General features: G+C 45.8%; 1 long non-coding RNA gene across 1 annotated transcript in view; it reads left to right on the top strand.

Annotated features, from left to right (window-relative positions):
• The first annotated feature begins 1,142 nt into the window (after window positions 1–1,142).
• Window positions 1,143–22,194, top strand: part of LOC130541500 (uncharacterized) — a 118,853-nt gene continuing 97,801 nt past the window's right edge. Inside the window, exons 1-2 of the long non-coding RNA XR_008955554.1 lie at window positions 1,143–1,475; window positions 5,358–5,483. This is a non-coding gene — a long non-coding RNA (uncharacterized LOC130541500). The remainder of the gene's footprint in view (window positions 1,476–5,357; window positions 5,484–22,194) is intronic.

Genomic DNA, 22,194 nt, shown 5'->3' with positions numbered 1-22,194 from the left:
CCTTACTTGGGAAAAGAGGAGTTTGAGCTGGGTCAATAGGAAAGCCTCTTCTGATCCCTGCATTGCGGGAATCTAAGTTATGTCCTCTATAGGGGAAACTAAACAGGGTTATCCTTCCAGGATTATCCTTCCAGGGTGTCATGTCTTTCTGTCTAGTTCACCATGCAGCTCTGAGCACTTACTGCGCATGAACCTACTGGGTAAGGGGACCGGTGGGGTTCACGCTAGAGCAGGAGGCTTTTCCCTGTGGAGCAGGCATTCCTGAGTGGGGACTCTGGCATCAAAGCATCCCGAAGTCTAGTAGAAACATTTAGGAGGAAACAGTCTTGCGAGTTGGGGACTTTTGCTTGCACTTCATATCACTATACCAAGCAAGCTCAAATATAATCATAAGTTAAAGTTAAAACATATTCAGTTCATTTCTGATTCGGGTTTTTAGTGCTTAGCCAAGAAGCCGAGGAAAGTCGTCTTTGCCCTAACAGCAGCTTGTTTGCCGAGGGGCCCCATGTACCCCTCAAGTAGAAGCAGCTGCCCTCTGTGGCCTACAGCCCACCCCTCCCGTCCACACTCCCACAGGCTCCAGAGTGGAACGTACTTGCCATATTTACTTTTTCTTGGATTCCGCAGTGTGAGCCTAGACAGATATTCTTTTGCAGGGGAAGGATGAGGTCAGCTGGGAGAGAGCAATATTTCCTTGTTTTAGATAACATTATGTTTTGAGAGTGCTCTCAAATTACTCACTTATATTTTTAAAGTCCTTTTTTTCTGTTAGATTAACAATATATTTGTTATCCAAGTTCCAAACCCTAATGCATGGGAAAGTGTATGCCGGGCGTATTATACTCGGACCCCAGGAATATTATCCCAGCGATCTTCAGGCTGAGCCAACAGCTGATTGCATTCAAACCTTCCATAAACATCAGACCCTGCATCCATGTGGACGTTTTCATCCCTCAAAGCTAGTGCTTCATAAAGACACTGAAACAGACGAAGGATAACTTGGGACAGCCCGGATGCCACTGCTGGCGGCGGCCACTCTCGGGGTGTAGGCGCAGGAGGTGGCGGTGGCGCACACCTGGGTCTCCGCACCTGGGTCCGGCGTAGCCGGGTCAGCGCGGGTGAGCGTGCCCGCGGGAGTGCGCATGCGCGGCCTGCCGGGGGCGGCCTCTTGCAGTTCCCGCCCTGACGCAGCGCGAGATTAGAGCTCCCGCTAGTCTCCAGCTGACCCTGGGCCTCAAAGGCAAGCCCTGAGCTCAGTCACACGGGGTGGCGGTGATATGGTTTGGCTCTGTGTGCTTCACTCTGCCTCACTCGCCTTCCGCCTGCTGGACGCTGCCCTGTTCCCCGCAGGCGGCCGCCGTGGAGGGCAGGCACCGCGCTCCCTGGCTGCTCCCGGGGCCTTCCAAGCACAGCCACGGCCATGAGGCAGAAACCGAGACCTTCAGGGGCCTGCGGGCGGAGCTCCACAAGCCCAGGTCAGTGTGGTCAGGGCCCTAGAAGCCCACTCAGCCCACGGAAAACTTGCTTCTTAAAGAATTTCGAAATGTTCCTCCCTCGGGCCGAGAAGCCTGAGACGTCCGAGGCTGGGTGGGGCAGACAAGGCCTCCAGTCTGGGCGTCCCCGGCCGCAGCCTTCCCTGGGACCCACGCTGCTCTCTGCAACGGCGGATGACTGGTCAGCTGCGCAGGGCGTTTCCCATAAGCTCGGGGGAGAGAAGTCGCTGCACGTGCATTAGGGGAGACACGTGCATGCCTACGCTTATTGCACGCTTTCTTCCACTCACTGCATTCTCTGCCTTAGTATCGTGGTGAAGAATGGTACACAACACATTTTACACGCGAACACTCTTCCCGGAGGAAGGTCCCACTGAGAGATTTGTAAGAACATGCAGCTGTGAGGCCAGCGCTTGGCCGGCCAGGCCTTCCCTGCAAGGTCCGTGCAGACGGGAATGTTGGGTGCCCAGGCCTTGAAGGGTTCGCTTTCTCGGGATCCTATTAAAATAAGGAGATGGCAGTGCCTTCTGATCTCCTCGTCCAGGTTCATTCTTAGCCCACAGGTGTTCCTGAGAAGCCGCTAGGAAGGCAGTGGTCGAGTGACTCAGCGATTCATGGAGATTTTGAGTCAGGTCACATGTCTACATTGTGTGGACCTTGCCTCAGGACGAGCTTGATGGGCAGTAAATGTCAGGTCCAAACCAGGAGCCAAGACTTGTTATGACACCATCAAGCAGGAGATAAGGATTCAGTAAGGAAGGCTCAATTTCCCTTAATCTCTGTGGTGTTGGGAAACCTGTGTTTTGAAAAGCTTAGCCGCTGTTTTTTTTGAGCAACTCCCTTTATTGAATTATTTATTTATTTTATTATACTTCAAGTTCTAGGGTACATGTGCACAACATGCAGGTTTGTTACATAGGTATACATGTGCAATGTTGGTTTGCTGCACCCGTCAACTCATTTACGTTAGGTATTTCTCCTAATGCTATCCCCTCCCCCAGCCCCACAGGCCCCGGTGTGTGATGTTCCCAGCCCTCCCCGCCCCCTCCCCCCTCCGTGTCCAAGTGTTCTCATTGTTCAATTCCCACCTATGAGTGAGAACATGCGGTGTTTGGTTTTCTGTCTTTGTGATAGTTTGCTGAGAATGATGGTTTCCGGCTTCATCCATGTCCCTGCAAAGGACATGAACTCATCCTTTTTATGGCTGCATAGTATTCCATGGTGTATGTGTGCCACATTTTCTTAATCCAGTCTATCATTGATGGACATTTGGGTTGGTTCCAAGTCTTTGCTATTGTGAATAGTGCCACAATAAACATACGTGTGCATGTGTCTTTGGCCTTTATTCGTTTTGGTCATATGCAGAATTTGACTCGGACAGGTTACACCCAACACAGTTAAGTTTTCTTTGGAACTGAGCTTGGCCCTATGGTGTTCCAATCCTTGGATCTGGCTGGAGATAGCACAGCCCTGCCAGGGGAAGGTGTCCTTTTGCTGATGGTGAGCTTGGAGTACTCTGTTCACATTTTAAAACAATGTGAGAAGGATCGAGAGCCAAAATGTGAGATAATTTCCATGTTTCCATAGATGGTTGCAACAGTCTAATGAGGTGATCAGACAGGGATTTATCCAGTCCCCAGCCCACAGACAGGTTTACGAAGTGTTCCTTTGTTTGATTTGGGGAAAATGAGTTAGAATTTTGTCTTACTGATCATGAAAAGAAACAGCAGGCTCTTGTCTGTGCAACAGCGTCCGTGTTGCCCAGACATGAGGCAAATATCTTCGAATGAAAATAAGTTTGTTGTAGAGGAGATACAATTCTGTCCTAATGCAAAGTGCCTTGTTTAGAAAGGTTGTTCTGTCTGTTTCTGTTAAAGATGGCATGAGGGCCTGCGGGAGGAAGTACTGGGGATTTGAGCATGTGGGTTTCCCTCTGCTATTGGGGTGACTGTGCTGTGATCTAGAAATGTGAGGTCATCTGGGCCTTGGGCTCCTCGTTTGTGAAATGAGGGAGTTGGATCCATTCAGCTTCAAAAACCCTTGACCCAGTTGGGTTGCAAAGTCAGCAGTCACTTCTTCCTGCACACCCCATCTGGATGGAGGAAACCAATGAGCACATCACAAAGTCAAGCCATGGAGCAGCCCCACTAAGGAGGCTAGGCCCGCTCCTCACACAGGAGCAGGAAGACTTGGGTGGGCTTTGACGGGGGTGTGAGGAAACTTGAATGGGATCCCTACAAGCTGGGTCCTGGAATGAAATGAGCAAAGGCTCTAGGAGTGCACAGGAATACTGGCTGAGCACCGCCTCTGGGAGGGGCCCCAGATTCTCTTAGCTTTATAGAACACGACCACACTGTGGGGCCCTCATCTTCAGGCCAAAACCTTTTTGATTAAATTGGCAGCCCAGAGTTTCTCAACCTCAGTGCCATAGACATTTTGGGCCGGGTGGTTCTTTGCATGGGGGCGCTGACCTGTACACTGCAGGCCACCTGACAGCATCCCTGCATCCCCCCACCAACTGGATGCCAGCAGAACCCCCTCTGATGTGAGGGCCAAAGTGTCTCCAGACCTGGCCCAGGGGCCCAGATCACCCTGGATTGAGAACCATTGTGGTAGACTAATAGTATCTCCAAGTTTTACAATTTTTCACTCCATGTGTGGAAAAAAAAATGAGCGAAAATCTTCAATATATGAAAAATTATTTAGAAATTACAACACAGACTATTGTCAATATAAAACCATTAGGAAGCTTAATTTCTCTAGGCTTTAATTGCTAACTTTTGTCCTGCATCTCAATTGATCAACTTGCTTACAGCCTCCATTTTGGAAATGACTTTTGGAGACTGTGACAGTCCATTGGCTGTTTTTGAACAGAAATATCAGAATGAAAAAAATGGAAGGAAAATGTCAAGAGGCACCTTGAAAAAAATGCTATTAATATTGTTGAGAGAACAAAGTTAAGATTTACAAAAGCGTGCCCAGATGTGGCCTGAATTAGTTAAGAAGTGGGGAAATACAACTTTCTCCCTGAAATGCAGGTGGGCGTGGGCTCTGGAAAGGTCTGGAAGTGCTTTCAGCCACCACAGTGATTAGAGGTCCCTGGTGGGACATAGGGGTTGGTAGCTGGGGATGCCGCTCTGTGGAGGAGGTTTACCAACACAACAAAAGCCTGTACCCCAGAATATACAGGAAGGTCCCGTAGCAAAGGCATTTTTATCAGTTTGTCAGGGTGGTCTCTGAAGTTAAAGTTTCAACATGAATAAAATTATAAAATTATATACCAGTAGAGAAGCACTGCCCCACTCCCTTCAGAGACCAGGGTTCTGGGATCCTCCTAGAGTGAAACTATCACCCCACTCCACTCCACAGTCATCGTTCTCGTTCTCAACACCCCAATTTTTTTCAGGCTCATTTTCTAGACTAATACTTTCATACTTGGCATTTTCTTTGACTGTGAAACTTAGGATTCCCGAAGTCGGTGCCTTGCTGCCAGGGTTCTGTCTCTGCGATTCAGGGCACTTTCTTGCCATCAAACCTTATCTCCTCATTAGGCCTAAGCTTCTTTCTATTTGTGAGAGGCAAAGCACGTTGCCCAGGTAGCATTAGAATGTGCTGCAGGCAATGCCACACACCTGCTGGGGGTCCGGGATAGACGTGTATTTGTGCTGGCAACACAAGACTTCTGCTGACATCCAAGGAGACCAGGAATGTCAATGCAGACCCTTTCTAGGGACCCTCACATTTGTCCTTCCCAGAACCCTTGACCGCTCAGGTTTGTTCCCAGAAGAACAGGTGCATTTGGAATCTCTTTTGGAAAAAATACCAAACAAATAAAGCCAGTTTCATTTTCAACTTCTATTTCAGCTGCTACACTGAAGGGAAGAACCTGAGGAAGCCCCTGACCTTCTTGAATAACCTGGATATTGCAGAATCAAGCCTGGCACACGGCACTGGCAGAGACGCAGAAGGGAAAGTGTCCAGCGATGAGAGGTAAGGTGAGACAGAGACCTGCCCAGACCTCTGGACGTGGCATGGGGGCACATCTTGCAGTCAAGAGAATTTTTGCACTGTGGCAACTAAGGAGCGTTGTTTAAAAATTCTTTGCTACCCCAACGAAACTTGTCAATGGGAAGGATTTGAGACTTCAAAAAAAAAAAAATCTAGCAGTTGGAATTTTAGTGGAGGTGGCATTCCTGAGATTCCACTCTAGGGCTGGTACCTGTCTGTGCTCTGGGAGGTTCCTGGGGCCTCCTCTGCTGGGGATTCCTGTGCTCTCAAAAGCCAGTTTCCCCTGCCTATTGAAGTTAAAAGCACACTTCCCTTGCTCAATGGTTCCCTCAATATATTCTATCTTTTTTATTTTTTTGCCCATTGGAATATCTTTCATGAGAGCTCAGCAGCTACAGACAACTGCCTTTCTATAAAACTGAGCGAGGTTATTCAGTACAAATGGAATGAACCTGATTTTTTCTTTCTGATCAAAGCAAAACTCTTTTGAAGTTTAGCTATTTGATAGAAAGTGGCTTTTATAACAAGCTGATATATGAGTTAATAGGACATAAAGATATTTTATTAAACTGCAAACCATTGTTAATATTGCAGTTTCAACTTGAAAGAAATATGTAGAATGACACCGGAAATTAATTAGATTATTTCATCATTCTTTTACATTACAAACTTTGATACACTTGCACAGATATATAGGTACATTGATAAAAAGACACAAAGACAAACAGAATTTTAATGAGTGGGGAGCTTTTATCTGCTAACACTTTGTGACTTAATTTTTTCTGTTTATTCTGTCTATTGATTCCAGTTGAAACCTGCTGTTTTAATGTTGTTATTGATATTCTCTCTGGGTTTTCTTCTAATTCTGGCATTGATATTACCTTGATCGGATTTAGTTTATTTGAATTGCCTGTAGGTTTTGGTCTCCGGAGTTTTTCACTGCTTATAGACATGCAAAGATAAAACCTCTCTTTTTATCTAAAAATCCTTGAGAGACTCTGAAAGATACAGCCGTTTTCTGAGAACATTAAAAAGCAAGAGACAACAATCAAAAGGAATCTACTTCTCACCCAGTTTATTCAAGACTTCATTTCTATACTCCCTGCATATCCCGACACCCACTGACTTCTAAGCTCCTCAGTTCCATTTTCTTTTGCAAACTGTGCATGGAGAAAGGGTTTTGTCCCAATATCATAAGTGGTTCAAGCTTTGGGTCACTGCCTTTGCCTTGCAAGTGGGTAATTTTTGCAAGAGAAGATTATGCATAGAAGTACTTTGGAGGAGGATGCATATTTCTTTACTAAAGAAGGCATCAACATATGCATTACCATGAACCCGATGAAATTGACCTTTCTTATGGGTCAAACAGGGCCAAATGTAGGCCGTTTCATGTTCTTCAAACTAATGTGAATAACCGTCTTCTGAGATGGGAGACAAGTAATTTTCCAATCACTTAAAATGAGAGACAACATGTATTAATTAATTACAAATAGAAGCGAGGAATTTTCCATAGAAGAAATTTGGAGAGTGGGGGCTAAATGCAGGTGGTACCGTTGAACAACATTTTTCTAGTTTCATTATTTTTATTCAAAATATGTTATAAATTCCTGAGAATAATGAGCACAGTTATCAAAGTAACTTTCTATATCCTATTACATTCATCAAGGGCTTCTTGGCTTTAGTGTCTGTAATTTATTTTAGGTTTTCGTTGGCTTTCACTGGGGTGTCTTTCCAGCTCCCCCCATGATTCTCTGTGTCTGGTTTATTATTTCAGAGTCTCTGTGCTCTTTTCCCGCACCCCGGCTTCTACTTTACTTTTGTTTTTATAGTTTTTGCCTTAAATAATGTTGAAAACGGAGACACTAATTGCAGCGGTCCCAGCTGTGAACTCACTTATGCTAGCAGAGTGGGGTCGTTAACGATTTCTTCTTAGATTTTCGAAGTCATCAATCCATTGGTTTCTCTTTTCTGTGAGTATTAGGGGCTTAAAAATCTAGTGTTTGGGCTGCCTAGAAGGTGCTGAGGGAGAAGGAGAGAAAAGAGGGGGATTTCCTCTGCCTGGGAAGAAGGAAGTCTGTTTCATAGTAACTAGAAAAGAAGTAAGAGGGAGAAAAGGAAGCAGGTGACCCATTTCCTCCTCTTGCCTCTACTGGTTTGTCTTCTGAGTAATCCCTAGGCACTTACCCAGTCTACTGTGAGCAACTCAACTATTTTATAAATATGTAGCTCTCATTGCAGGAAGAAATCTTACCTGGTATCTGGTATTGCTTTAATTATTGTAACACCTAATTCACCAGGAAGCCATGTGACTTGCATGTTCTAGAGAAACCCTGCGTTCACCTAAGTGTCAAAGCATAAAGAAAAAGTAGCACATTGGATGAAATTCTTCCCAAATTTGTTAGATACTTTTACGTTTAGGGGGGGAAAAAAAAAGAAAGAAACAACATAGAAAACTCTCAACATAATCTATAATTTCCTTAGTAAGTCACTCATCACCAGGAGTCAGTATTATTGGCAGTGCTCTCAAAGTGATGGAGTTGTGGAATCTTATAGGACCCTACTATTCAATGGCCTCTGTGATGCTGCACTAAACACTGGTTTGTGTAGAGTTTTCATCCCCTGCCTTGTGGTTTCTAGCAAAAGAACATCTATGATCAAAATCACGTACAACTGTGCTATGATCAGCAGAGAGAAGCCTTGAGTAGAAGGTTCTCTTCTATTCTTGGACCCGTGACACATGAAGATAATTGGATAATTATTAAATAATTATTTGCATATTAATGTAATTATGATCCGTATTTTAAGGTTTACTAAACCTACTCTTTAATATGTATAGCAGCCATCATTTGGATGATGTCTTTACTTATGTTCTTATTATATCTTAGAACTGGCTTCTGAATTCGGCACCCTCATGAAACATGACCTTGGGGAGCTTTACAGTTTTCTAGGCCCACAAGATGGTGCTGACTCTTCCTGCAGAAAGAACATTATTCATAGGAAGCAGGAGACAATTAATTACCTGGAGAAATTCAGAAATATAGCTGTCTGAATATAAAGTTAAATATAAAGACAATTAAACTGAGAACAAATTGGTAACTGGAAAGTCCTTAGAGGGAAGATGAAGGCTATGCAGCCAGGGGCCGAGCCATGTGTGGTTCACTTCCGTGTCTGTCCATCCTGGGCTTAGCTGTGGTTCCCAGCACTGGTAAAAACACTGGCCCAGCTTGTGTGTTGAGAGAGAAAGTGTATAGAGCTTGACAGGGGGTTGGGGATTTTTTTTTTTTTTTTTAGATGGAGTTTTGCTCCTGTTGCCCAGGCTGGAGTGCAATGGCGCAATCTCGGCTCACTGCAACCTCCTCCTCCCGGGTTCAAGCAATTCTCCTGCCTCTGCCTCCCTAGTAGCTGCGATTACAGGTGCCTGCCACCATGCACAGATAAATTTTTTGTATTTTTAGTAGAGATTGGGTTTCACTCTGTTGGCCAGGATGGTCTCCAACTTTTGATCTCAGGCGATCCACCTGCCTCGGCCTCCCAAAGTGCTGGGATTACAGGCATGAGCCACCATGCCTGGCTGGGTTGAGGATTTTTTAAGGAACATGACTCTGTTCTAGTCCGTCAATAGTTGACGCAGAAGACCAGCACTTAGACAAGCCAGCAGTAACAGAACCCTGGCTAAATCTTGTTCTGATTCATATAAATTACCTTTCTGAGCCATCCAGGTCATTTTTTGAACCAAGCACACAAGAGATATAGGCATGTGGATTAATTATGCAATAACAATTAAAATGTGGCTTATTTTACCCAGTTCAGAGTTGGTTGTAGGGTTGTAAGGAGCCAGGGCCAGGTTGGTGCCTCATCTGAAGACCTGAGCTCTTATCGGAAGCTTTCATTTTCATTTAGACACTTGGATGTTGGGTCAGGTTCATGGATGATGTTTCCATTTGTGGTGAAACTGGAGTTCTTAGTTGGTTTTTCCTATTATATAGCAAACAATCTTGTCATCGTATAAAGTATGTCTTAGATATGTACTCTTTCTAAGATAACTTCTATTGTATACTATATCTTAAAATCCATACCATACGTTCATAAGGCAGTATAGTAAATTACACTGATAAGTCTTTGCTATATTATTGCTTCAGGTGTTATTGTTTGGTAATCTCAAAATGCCATTCTAAATCAGTCTTATATTAAGCTGTATTATAGATGCAGTGGTATTCAACCTGGCTGAACACTTGTCCACACTCTTAAAACATTTGACATTTGTGTATCTCCTGCCTTTTTCTATAAGCCACATTTACCATCCTAATAGTGAACGCATTGCATCCCTCCTGTCTTTGCATCTGCCATGGGTGTGTGGCCAGCCCTGTAAAACAGCTGCATTCCATTTATGTCATAATTTGGAGAAGTTGCCCGACACTTCTCAGCCTTGTGAGTTGATGTGTGCATACCTGTGTGTGTTGGTGAGGGGTGGTATTTAGGGTGTGGGCACCTTTGGACCAAATGCCTGGTCTTGGTAACCAATATGGAATGTTCCAGACACTCAGATTGTGCTAACCAGAGATGGCAGCCTGGGTCCCTGTGTGAAGGGCAGACCTCCAGGGTCCACTGTCAGGGCTGTGTGTGTGTGTGTGTATATATGTGTATGTGTGTGTGTGTATAAGACTCTGTGGTCACTGTGGGCTGCCACCAAGCCTCAGGCTGGAAAGCAACACCGTCAGCTCTGTGTCTCAAAGCCTAGCCCAGCTGGCTGCATTTTGAAGCAGGGGTTAGGCGGGTTGTGGGGTGGAAGCCAGGGCCTGAGGGGTGTTTCTGAGGTGTTGACGTGTGTGGGTTCATCCCTCTGCCTTTACAAAGAGCAGGAAACTGAGATTTTGAACAAATGGTTATTCTATAGGGATTAGAAAGAGTTTTAGAGAAAAGCAGACATTAAGAGTCTTCAAACAATGAAGACAAAGAAGGAACATGCTTAACAAACTTTTATTCATACCAGCATCCCTCAAACCCACCACGACTCAATAGTCCTAACTAAACCTCTACAAATGTGAGTCATGAATCTGTCTGAATGCATTGCACAGCGTATTCTAGAGTTTATACCACGAGGAAAGAACCTCAAGCTAAACTCCTCTCATGAATCATACTCTTTTATTACATAAAAGGTAATTTTTGGTTAAAAGCTGTTTCAAAAGGAAAAGAAAATATCAGCCTCTAAAATTCTGATTCCAATCTCATGTGCCTCAAATATCTATAAAATTGCTATAATGAAGACATGGATGTGTTGATATTACCAGATACTTTTATTATGAGAAAAATCAAGTCTAGATGGTGTCAGCGTTTACATGGGAAAACTATTTGGATAATAGCAACTAACATGATAATGACATGGAATTTACTTACCTGTCACAGAAGATGGAAACCACATTTCAGGAATTGGGTGCCAGTAAAATCTAGTACGGTATACACATTTTATTCCATGCAGCAGAAGCTGCCATTTTGGAATGCCCCTATCGAGACTTCCCTCCTTCATGTTCAAGAGAAGGCGTATTTTGAGTGCTGCTAACAGCTAGGCCGGAAATCTAAGACATTAAAAAGCCCCATGTAGTCAATGACATTTTTACAATGGGGCAAATTAGTGAATAATGCTTTGTGGGAGTTAATTTACCTCACATGAGTAAGCACTTTACAACCATCGAATTGCTTGTCTGCTGTGGAATCAACTCCTTATGTTTTGCTTAATGAGATCAAGGTGAAGGGATGAGAAAGGCTGGGGGCAGTGAGCGGGATCAGTCACATTGCCTTCTCTGGCTCGCAGGCTGGTACCTGAGCAAGGTCATGCTTAGACTCCAAGAGGAGTGGAATTGGAAGAGAAAGGGGGCCATGAACATTGAGTCTTTGCATTCCATGAGCCTGTATTATCTTTTCTTTCTCTATCGTAGTGTTCGAGTGCCCCAAAATGTGGAATTCATGGTAATCTGACTTGGTTGCCTTGAAGATCACTTGTGAACTACATGTGAAGACAATTCAGGATAAGATGATTGCCAGGATAATTTCATTGGCTGAGGAACAGATGTTCCTGGCAGAGCAGGTGATGGTGAATTTTATGTGTCAACTAGACTGGATCATGGGGTGCCCAGATTTTTGGCTAAATATTATTTCTGCATGTGTCTGTGAGAGGGTTTCCAGATGAGATTAGCATTTGAATGGGTAGACTGGGTAAAGCAGATGGCACTTCCCCATATGGGTGGGCCTCGTCCAATCTGTTGAGGGCCTGGATAGAACAAAAGGCTGAGGAAGGGTGAATTTGCTCCCCATGCCTGACTACTTGAGCCAAGCCATCGGTCTCCTGCCCCTTCACCACCAGCTCTCCTGCATACTGCAGAGAGGGGGATGTAGTCTTCATAAGTCCAGCACAAGAACCAGTTCCTTGCAGCAATTGTCTTCATAGCCATGTGTGCATACGTACATGGATGGATGCAAGAGGTCATTGCAGTATTTGTCTTTCTGTGTCTGGCTTTATTTTGTTTAACATAATGTCCTCCAAATTCATCCACATTGTTGTAATTAACAGGATTTCCTTCTTTTTAAAGGCTGTATAGTATTCCACTGTGTATAGATGCCACATTTTCTTTATTCATTCTTCCTTGATGGGCACTTACGTTGATTTCATATCTTTGCTCCTGTGAATAGTGCTACAATCAACGTGGGGGTGCAGATATCCATTTGACATACTGGCTGTGTTTTATTTGGACAAACACCAGGACCGGGACTTGCTGGGTCCTGTGGTCGTTCTAGTTTTATTTTGTTGAGAAATCTCCCTAGCGTTTTCCATAATGACTGTACTGATTTGCATCCCCCCAGCCGCGTGCAAGGGCTTTCTTCTCCCCACCTGCTCACCAGTGCATGCTCTCCTTTTCCTTTTTGACAGTAGCCATTTGAACAGGTGTGGGGCAAGATCTCATTGTGGCTTTAATTTTCATTTCCCTGATGATTAGCCATGTTGGGCATTTTTTCATGAAGCTGTTGGCCATTCTTTCATCATTTAAAAAATGAACACAGTGGTGGGTACCTTTCAGAGCCATGGTGAGAATTAGCAGTGATGCTTGTGAAACAATGAATGGAATAAGAACTCCATAAAGAACGGCTCATGTTTGCTATTAATAATGGGCTGGGTGCGGTGGCTCATGCCTGTAGTCCCAGCACTTTGGGAGGCCAAGGCGAGTGGATCACAAGATCAAGAGATCGAGACCATCCTGGCCAAAATGGCGAAACCCCATTTCTACTAAAGATACAAAAAATTAGCTGGGTGTGGTGGTGCACACCTGTGGTCCCAGCTACTCAGGAGGCTGAGGCAAGAGGATCGCTTGAGCCCTGGAGGCAGAGGTTGCAGTGAGCAGAGATCACACCACTGCACTCCAGCCTGGCTACAGAGTGAGTCTGTGTCTCAAAAAAAAAAGCAAACCCCCCAAAAAATAGTGGAGCAGAAAGCTCTGAGTATGTCAGGAACAAAACCCTGGCAGTAGCCAGATCAACACTAGAAAGAAATGTCAGGAAAGGGGAGTAGAAGAAGAGCTGGCGGTCATGGTGTCTTGGGCCACAGGGAGTTGTTTCTATGAGTCTGCATTGCTCCTGAGTGGATGTAGGGTGAGGACAGGTGCATTCAGCACACCAAGAGAAGAGCCAGAGCCCTGGATATGGAGTTGAGAAACTACCCTGGAGGCACTTAGATAAACAACGGTTTGTGGTAGCTACCTGCCCAGTGAGTGAAAGAGCACACAGAGGGTCAAAATTGAGCCCAAGTATTGGATATGGGTCAAGGAGGAAGAGCAGCACAGACTAAGACAGAAAGCTGTGATTGAAAATACCCAGGATAGAGCCAGGGTAATGAGTTCAACTGAGTGTGTTTGAAGAGTGGGAAGGTTTTCAGCAGAGTCCCTCTGAGGAGTGGAAGTTATGGGATTGACACTCAGGTAGGAGAGCAGGACCAGAGTGGTAAATTCCAGAGGCCTGATTGACAGCAGTGGGAGAGAGGGCAGAGGCTGCATGCATTCTCCCTGGGAGTTGGAGGGGACAGAGGGCTGGAGAAGGGATTTGGAGACAGTCCATCACTAGTAGATGGGAGTGGGCACGAGTACAGGAGGACAGTTAGAATTGGGAAATTTCCATATCAAGGGTAGACTGGATGTGTGACCTTAGAAAAGGAAACTGACCTTGGCCATATCATCATTCAATGTGGGCCTGATGCCCGTGCCTCAGAGCTGTCTCTGTGGGTTGTCCCAAGAGGTTGCGCGATGCTGCCAGCCCCTGCTGGCCACAGGAAGTGCGCAGTGAACATTGCTTGATCAGCAGAGCTATGAAGCTGACAATGCAAAGTCACGGATGATGCAGAATTGGCTATGGAGATGGCAGGAAGATGGACTAATGGCCTTTTGGAGTTTAAGTGGGAAGGTAGAGATGCTGCCATTTAAAGGAAATTAATAGTTTGGGGACGTCTTGGTATCAGTGCTGATTTAGTGGCAGAGGGAGAAGTAAAGGAGATGAGAGGAAGTAAGACATGCAGAGAGAGGACATGGATGTGATGGGAGGTCAGTGGCAAGAAGGCAGAGGTGTTCGCTGTTTTACAGGACAAGTAGGTAGAGGTACAACAGCCACCCAGGACTCAGGTCCCCGCAGCCCTTGCTGGCCTGTGAGTGTCTGGTGGTATCACCCTCCTATGCTCAGAGATGTAGCCCCAGATAGGAGGAAGGCTGATGGCCGTGGATGCCATAACAACACCAGCATGCCTGTTCAGGCCATGTCGTTCATACAGACTCCCCTTCATCCACACCGGCCAGCGTGGAAGATCCGAGCTTCCTTCGCATGAGGGCAGATGATTTTTCACACTTGTCCCCTGTGTTTTCTTACTGTGGCTGCCATGGCAAGTCTCTACAATCTGAGTGGCTTTCAGCAACAGCACTGTACTCTGGAAGCCAGAAGTCCAAAACCAAGGTGTCAGCAGCGTTGGCTCCTTCGTGAAGGCTCACAGGGAGAATGTGTTCCCTGCCCATTCCTGGCCTTGGTGGCAGCAGGCAGGCCTTGGTGTTCCTTGATTGTGGCACACACTGAAGTCCCTGCTGGTATCTTCACAAGACTGTCTCTGTGTGTCTGCCTGGGCCTCTTCTATCCTAGGAAAGGCCATCATATTGGATTAGCGCCCACTCTCCTCCAGTATGTCCTCAGCTTAGCTCACATCTTAATTATGTCTACAAAGGTTCTATTTCCATTGAAGGGCACAGTAACGAGTACCAGGTGTTAGGATTTCAACGTATTGTTTGGGGGATGCTATTGAACTCACAGCACCCCATCAAGAAGCCCTGGACAAATTGCCCGCACACCTTCTTCGACACTTCACATGTGGGCAGCCTCCTGGTCCTTTCTTCCTCACTTCCCAAGTCCTTGGTGGCTTTCTACTCATGATCACTGAAGGCAGCAACTCCAGGAGAGGCAGCCCCCGAAATCCATAGAGAGTGAATGGAGGTTTAATCTCTGCACCTGACACCTGCAGGTGATGCCTTGAAGAATCTCAACCGAAGCCTCTGCTGAGAGACTCAGCTCAGATACCTCTGGTTGGCCTGCCCAGCCCTGGGCTGGGGTGAGAGGCGCCTCAGTGCCCTGTGGTCATCTTCCCCATGTAGGCTGTGCAGAAACACTCATTAGAGGGACCTAATGCTTTGCAGCAAGGCTTGGGGGTCCCCATGGCTTCGTGACCATACAGACCATGCTGGAATCCAATTTCGTTACTTTCCCAATTGTTTGCTACTTATTTTTGTATTTTTTTCTACTCTAAAAGACCTTATTTTGGAGCCATCCTCTGTTCTCTTTCAAATCCCGTTTTCAGCACCATCCATCCCATTTCTGGAGTAGGATTTTAAAGTGTGTAATTCTTGGCCTTTGAAATGCACTGGAATTTATTTTTGGTGGAGGGAGGCAAGGGAGCATGAAGAGGGGAGCCCCTGCAAGAACCAGGAAGACCCTGTGAGGTGCAGGGAAGAGGGGGCAGGAAGGGATTTCAGTGTCAAACCCGATTATTTAGAGAATCATTTTTCCTTCTTGGTTTTTGTTCTTCCCTTTCAAACTGGCAAAACCCTAATCATCTTGTAGACCCGGTTCAAACCCCAGCTCCTCTAGATGCCTGCCCAACCCAGACCTGCCTCATGGGCATCAGCTGCTCCCTGTGAGACGTGGAAGCACTCACCCTGGAGCCCTGGTTCTTCCTGCCTTGCTGCTGACGGACAAGGCCCAGCTGCCACCACCTGGCTGCCTTGGGCCCCCGTCGACTATGTGGGCCCTCCTTTCCTTTCCCCCCTTCTCCTCAGCTTTATTGAAGTATAATTAACAAATAAACATTGTACATTTACATCATTTAAGTGTATAATGCAATGATTTGATATACATGCAGTTTGTGAAATGAATACCACAATCAAGGTAATTAACATGTGCATCAACTCACAGAGTTACGTGTGTGTGTGTGTGTGTGTGTGGTGAGGACACTTAAGCTCTACTCTCTCAGCTGATTCCAAACACACAATATGGTTGTATTAACTAAAGTCCCCAAGCTGCAGCTAAATCCCCAGAACTTACTCATCTTATAACTGAATGTCTGTATCCTTTGATCAAGAATCCCTTTGCCCTTTTTCCTTTTTTTGACTTTGTTGAAAGCAAAATAACAGTCCCACCTCCTCTCACTTAAAACAGGGGAAGGTTTACACCCTTTACCCCGGAGTAAGAGGGAGTCCTTTACTTTCCTGAAGTGTAGAACCGTCCTTCTGCTGAGATGGGGTCCTGTGGCCTCAGCGGGACAGTGGTATCTGCACGACCTGGCTCCTGCTGCAGCAGCTGCCTGGTGGTAGCATATGGCCCAGCGCTGGGTCCCAGGAATGCCACTAGGCATGCTGCGGGGGCAGTGGACTTCTCATCCTTACCACTCCCGTGGCTTCCGCATTGGGTCCGATACGTAGATTCCACACAACTGGAGGGTGGAGTCTTAAGGGGACCTGCTGGTCCCTCCACACACAGGACGTGCCTGCTCCTCACTGGTCAGGAGCTAGGAAGGTGGAGAGGCCGGAAGTGAGGAGGCCTGCTGAGCTGTTGCTGCTGCTGCTGCTGCTGCTGCTGGGCGTGTTTGCCATGGGAGCCCACGCACTCCTTGGCATCTCTTGATCTTGGGCCAGAGTCACCACCCTCCCTTCAGAACTGGGGTAGCTGTACTCTCCCTGACTGGTGGCTTGTCATGGCACATCATGTCACAAAGGTGAAACAGTAGTAGGGAACAGAGCTCCACAGGTCACGTCTCAGTTCCACACGGCCTGTTACAGCTGCTGTCTCCTGAGTTGGCGCCGAGCTCACTGTGGGAAAACCCAGCCAGGGAAAGCATCGCCAGCATGGACGAAGATGTGGGGAATGCTAAGCGTCTGCATAATTACAGTCCACTGAATCTGACTCACACAGAAATTGTTACCTTTTAGAAGGTAAAAATGCAACCACAATTCTGCTGTGTATTTTGTGACTGGACTTTGTGGGCCCTCACTCTGGGGAAGGCCTAAATTCTGGTCTCAGTAGGACATAATAGGAGGAGGCTGGCGAACCAGGCAACGCCCTCCTCCTGTGCAAGCGCATGCATGTGTGTGTGCATGTGTGTGCATGTGCGTGTGTGCATGTACGTGTGCGTGTATGCATGTATGTGTGCGTATGTGGTGATTAATCGATAGAGATTTCTCAACCCACAGAACCAGAGCAACAGAGAGAGAGGTCGCAGGACTCCTTGGACCGGCTTTTCAGACTCCCCACACATCCAATCCTGCTTCAAGGAAAGCTCAGGGCTAAGCTTTCATTTATGAAAATTGCAGTGTGGAAAAGACAACATTGTGGAACATCCTTTGATATTTGGGAAATTGCAGCTTCCCGCCTTGAGTGCACCGCAGTCTTCCCTGAGGCTGCTTGCTAGCTTTTCGTCTGTCTTGGAGGCCAACCAAGTGCGGGGCAGCCGTGTCCACACAGACAGAAACAGCCTGGCCCAGGGTTGGTCCTGGCTTTGCACCTTGGTGCACAAGGCTAGAGCTGTCACCAGAAGAGATAGTAATTATTGGCTCTTAGTGAATAAAATATCTTTCTTTTCACATGTATATATTACATTTATATGTTTCTAATGATGAAATTAAAATCAGTAAATCTTTTATGTGTCAATATCATTGCTCTAAGTAGAAACCATTGAATCAAATTATATTCAAAAGCACAATCAACTCATTCTCTGATTGTTTCCTATTTCTCTAAGTACTGTCCATTGCGAGCTATTAGATGTGATATCTCTAGAAATCACAGATAGATCACAAATAGATCACAAATAGAAATTGCAGATAGGTCTCTTTTTGAAGGATTTATTATCTGCTGTGCATTATGCTATGTGATAGACTCTAATGATCAGCAGGATAGGCTCCTGCCCCTGGCGAGTTGCACGCTCGTACAGGATAGACAGGTAGGCAGGGCCTGCTCTTCACCACATGGTTATTACATGGGGGAACTACAAAGTGGCTTTTCTATTTTTCAGGACAATAATCATGGCTAAGATTTCAGTGATTACGTGGTCCACACACCTGGAGTATTCCATAATTTTATTTGTTTAAGGCAAAAATATCTATGGGTGACTTTTAAAGGGAAGCCAACCTCAAGCATTATTTCCTTATAGGAAAGCAAAGTTCATCTGCACCCCAGAGCAGAAGTTGCTCCCGGCCTGTTGCAGGGCTGTGTGTCTTCCTGCCATGTCCTGTGTGTGCTCCTCCACACCCCCATCGCCACATGGGGATGCCCTCCCGGTCCCCGTGTCATGCCTTTTCTATGGGACAGGAGCTCCTCATGGGTCAGCTGTACCCCAAACCCCGTGCTTGGCCCTGGGTAGATGCCCAGGATGTGTTCATTGAATGGCATCGAGTGAACAAGTGTGGCCAAAGAATGTGTAAACTTTGGGTAAGGAAAAATCTCTTTCAAACACAGCACACAAGGAAAGTGCCTCCTGGTGCTGCTGGTCCTCAGAGGTGATGGGAGCATGGCTCAGCATGGGCCAAGAGCCCGGATGGTCCACCTGGTCACCAGGACATTGGAGGTGTTTGAGCAGAGAAAAGGCGTGGAATTGCATGGAGGGAGGCCTAAATACAGGAGTCCTCTGTAAGTGAATGGCCTGAATGGCAATATTCCTCGTTATTTTAAGGATCCCTGGAAACATCCTTTTTTCTTTGGGACTGGAAGAGAACCAGCTTTGATGCTTTCAAGTTGCTGTTGTGATATCCGCCACATATTGATTGGCCTTATTCTTTTTATATTAGGACATTTTGTTTTTCAAGGTGGCTCCAAGCTCCCGTGGCGGTGTGCACGCGCACAGCCAGCATTTCGCATTCCTGTCACCACCGCCGAGGTCATATCTGTTAGTGCTGGAGGTTGTTAGGCCATTATCAGCCACTGATGCCTCTCCAGCTGCGAGACTAATTTGGATTCAGGGAGGAAACATGGACTGATCTCCCCTCGGTCATTCACCAGCAGGACTAACAGCGTTTGTGTTCTCTGTGCTGTTAGGGGCTGATGGTACAGAGTAGCTTATTCACCTATCTCAGAACGACAAAACAAGAGGTTAAAGCCCAGTGAGAATCTAATGCCAGCTCCAAGAAAAGTGGCCATGCCTCTGTCATTCAGCAGGCAATCCACAGGGCTAAATTTTAAGTTTATATTAGATATGTATGAAGAGTACATCAATGTCATTTATAATTCATGATGAATAGCAAATTATTCTAATGGACTTTCCCATTCTATTCATATTCTACCTTTTCATAGTGGGGGAGGAGAAACAAATTCATGATGTGGCTTTTGATTACTTCCTGTATTATGGTAGGGTATTTTCTTTTCCACTCTGCAAACTCTATGGTAATTAAGACAGAAATTTAGAAGGAAGGAAAGAAGGACAGACATCTGTACCTCTATTCTCCCACAGTACATTTTGAGAATATTTTTTTTTCTCTCTACTATTCTTTTATATGGCAGAAACGAAAGGGGAGAAATATGAGATCGAGCATGTGTCAGAAACTGACCAAAGCAGTTCTTGTGATTTCAAACAATACCAAGTCATTCAGCTGCCCTGGGCCAAGTCCTTCCCCTTCCGCATTCTTCACCACGCAAGCCTTTGATGCACAGAGCTCGCTTTGAAATCAAAGACCTCTAAGAAGGGGACTCAGAGCAGAAAGACGCAGGGGGGGTGGGGGGTGGCGAGGTAGAGAGCAGACCCTGGTCTCCTGGGTCTTGGCCTCAATGTGGGAACGATGGCCCTAATGAGTGGATTCAATGCATCTAAATCGTGGGACACATTTGTAAGCATCAGGAAATGTCCAATATTGCCCTCAGGAAAGAAGGAACTCAGAATTTAGACCCTGGTCTAGTCCCAGGAGTTGAGTTTATAGAATTTACAATAGAAGAGGTAATTTCAAAATTCAGACCTCTGGCACCAAGACAGACTTTTCCATTAGTAAACATAACTATCTCCCTGGAAGAATTATATAGGGAGCATTTTAGCCTAGGATTCCTAGACCCTTCAAACTTAGGCTTGTTAGAATAAGCAAAAGCCACCCTTGAAGAATGTTTGGGCATTAAGAGCCTTGCTGACCTCTCCTTAGGTAGCAGGAGAGATAACGCCCAAAGTTGATGCCTTCTGAGAGTTTGACCAATCAGCATCGGACCCCCAGCCCAGGTCATCTTCAGCTGTTCCAGATGACAGTGTCTTTCTTTTATTGACCATCAAAATTTGTCTCTTCTCACATCAAGTCCTGATTATTTTAACTTAGCTTTGCTTCCTGCAGGTCCATTTACTTTTCAGCTTGCAAAGAAAATGATTCTTGCTTCATAGGTTTTTGGTCTCAGTAAATTTACACCAGGGTCCTGAAGACCTAAAAAAAATAGTTTGCTGGTTGACTAATGATTGATCCATTCACCAAGTATTGATTATTTTGTATTGATCATTTGATTGAGAACCTTGCCACTGTACTGTGTTGAGGTCTGTCCCCAGGTTAGCTAAAAACCTCGCCCGAACTTATTCCTGTCGTTTTCCTTGCTGATAGGGTGTGTGCTTTTTTGACGTTTCTTAGCAAACTAATTGATATGGTTTGAATCTGTGTTCCCACCCAAATCTCATGTTGACATGTAACCTCAATGCTAGAGGTGGGGCCTAGTGGGATTTGATTGGATCATGGGGGTCGTTTCTGATGGTTTAGCACCATCCCCTTAGTGTGTTCTCATGATAGAGTTCTCACAAGATCTGGTTGTTTAACAGTGTGTGGCACCTCCCCTTGCTCACTCTTGCTCCTACTCTGGCCACATGAGATGCACCTGCCCCCCGCCTTTGCCTTCCATCATGATTGCAAGTTTCCTAAGGCCTCCCCAGAAGCTGAGCAGAAGCGAGCATCATGTTTCCTGCAAGATAATTTACAAAGAAAAGAGGTTTAATTGGCTCACAGACTACAGAACCCTGAGGCAATCATACCTCTTTTCTTTGTAAATTACCCAGTCTCAGGTATTTCTTTATAGCAATGCAAGAACAAACGAACACACTGATTATATAATTGGCATCGATCCTTTCACCTGTGATGTACATAGACCTTAAAATGGACTGATCCTTTGGAAAGTGAGAAATTACTATTGCTTGTTCTCATGGGGCATTTTGGGTTTCTGTATCTTGCTCCTTTTATCTTTTCTCTGTTCACTCCTCATTCCTCTTCTCCTCTGGGTCATGTCCTTTGCTTCTCTGGTGATTAACAAGCCCCTTCCACCTTGCCAGTCCCTACCCTCTTTACTCTGTGTCTGTGGATTTAGTGAGTGCTGTGGTCAACTGAGCAGAACTTATCTTTCCTTGACCCCTATTTTAAAATAATGTTTGCCTTTTGGATAAATGATGCCCAAGATCCAGCAGTGTTTCTGCAAGACATGGCTCACCTAGAGGGGCCTCCTGCATTTGGGCAGGGGTGAAGGCTGCAGGCAGGCTGGGGGTTTACTGTCATCCACCAGAGGCAAGCTACCAGGGCTGTTCACACCAGAAACCCTTAAAGCTACACTCAACTTTGTTTTCAACATGAATGATTCCACTCCGTTTCTGTTTTTTAAGAAGTATTTTTCTCTCTTCAGGACTTTTCAAACATTATATCTAAATACAATGTATACAGTTATTCAATTATACAATAATAATGGAAATGTGGATTGGACAAAACAAAACAAAACAAACAAAAAACAAATCCCACACAGCAGGCCTGAGTAGGGAGTGGGCTGTGTCGGTCCTGATTTTGCCCTGAGTTAATCCCTCAATTTGAGGCACAGCATCCCCTTCCCCTGGGCCACTTCTCACCTAGAAGTGATGATTCCTGCTCAGTGTCTCTCAGCAATGTTATGGGGATGAAACTCAGTTGTTACCCTGTGAGTTTTCTGACCCCCAAAGTAGAAGACAGATGCTGGTATTACGGGGGACACCGGGGCAGGGGGTCGGGTGTGCAACTCTGCTTCCTGCCTCATGGAGAGACCCTTGTCCCATGCCTGGGCCCTCCTGTCCTCAGCATCTTCCAGCATGACAGAGTTGCCAGGTGCTCCATCTGCACCTCCCCGTGCTGGCCTGTGTGGGGGGCTGGAAAGAGAGGGCATT

This window comes from Pan paniscus, chromosome 4 (assembly GCF_029289425.2).
Source record: "Pan paniscus chromosome 4, NHGRI_mPanPan1-v2.0_pri, whole genome shotgun sequence".
NCBI lineage: Eukaryota > Metazoa > Chordata > Mammalia > Primates > Hominidae > Pan > Pan paniscus.
Note: the sequence above shows the minus strand (reverse complement) of the source record. Positions and strands in the feature narration are given on the sequence as shown.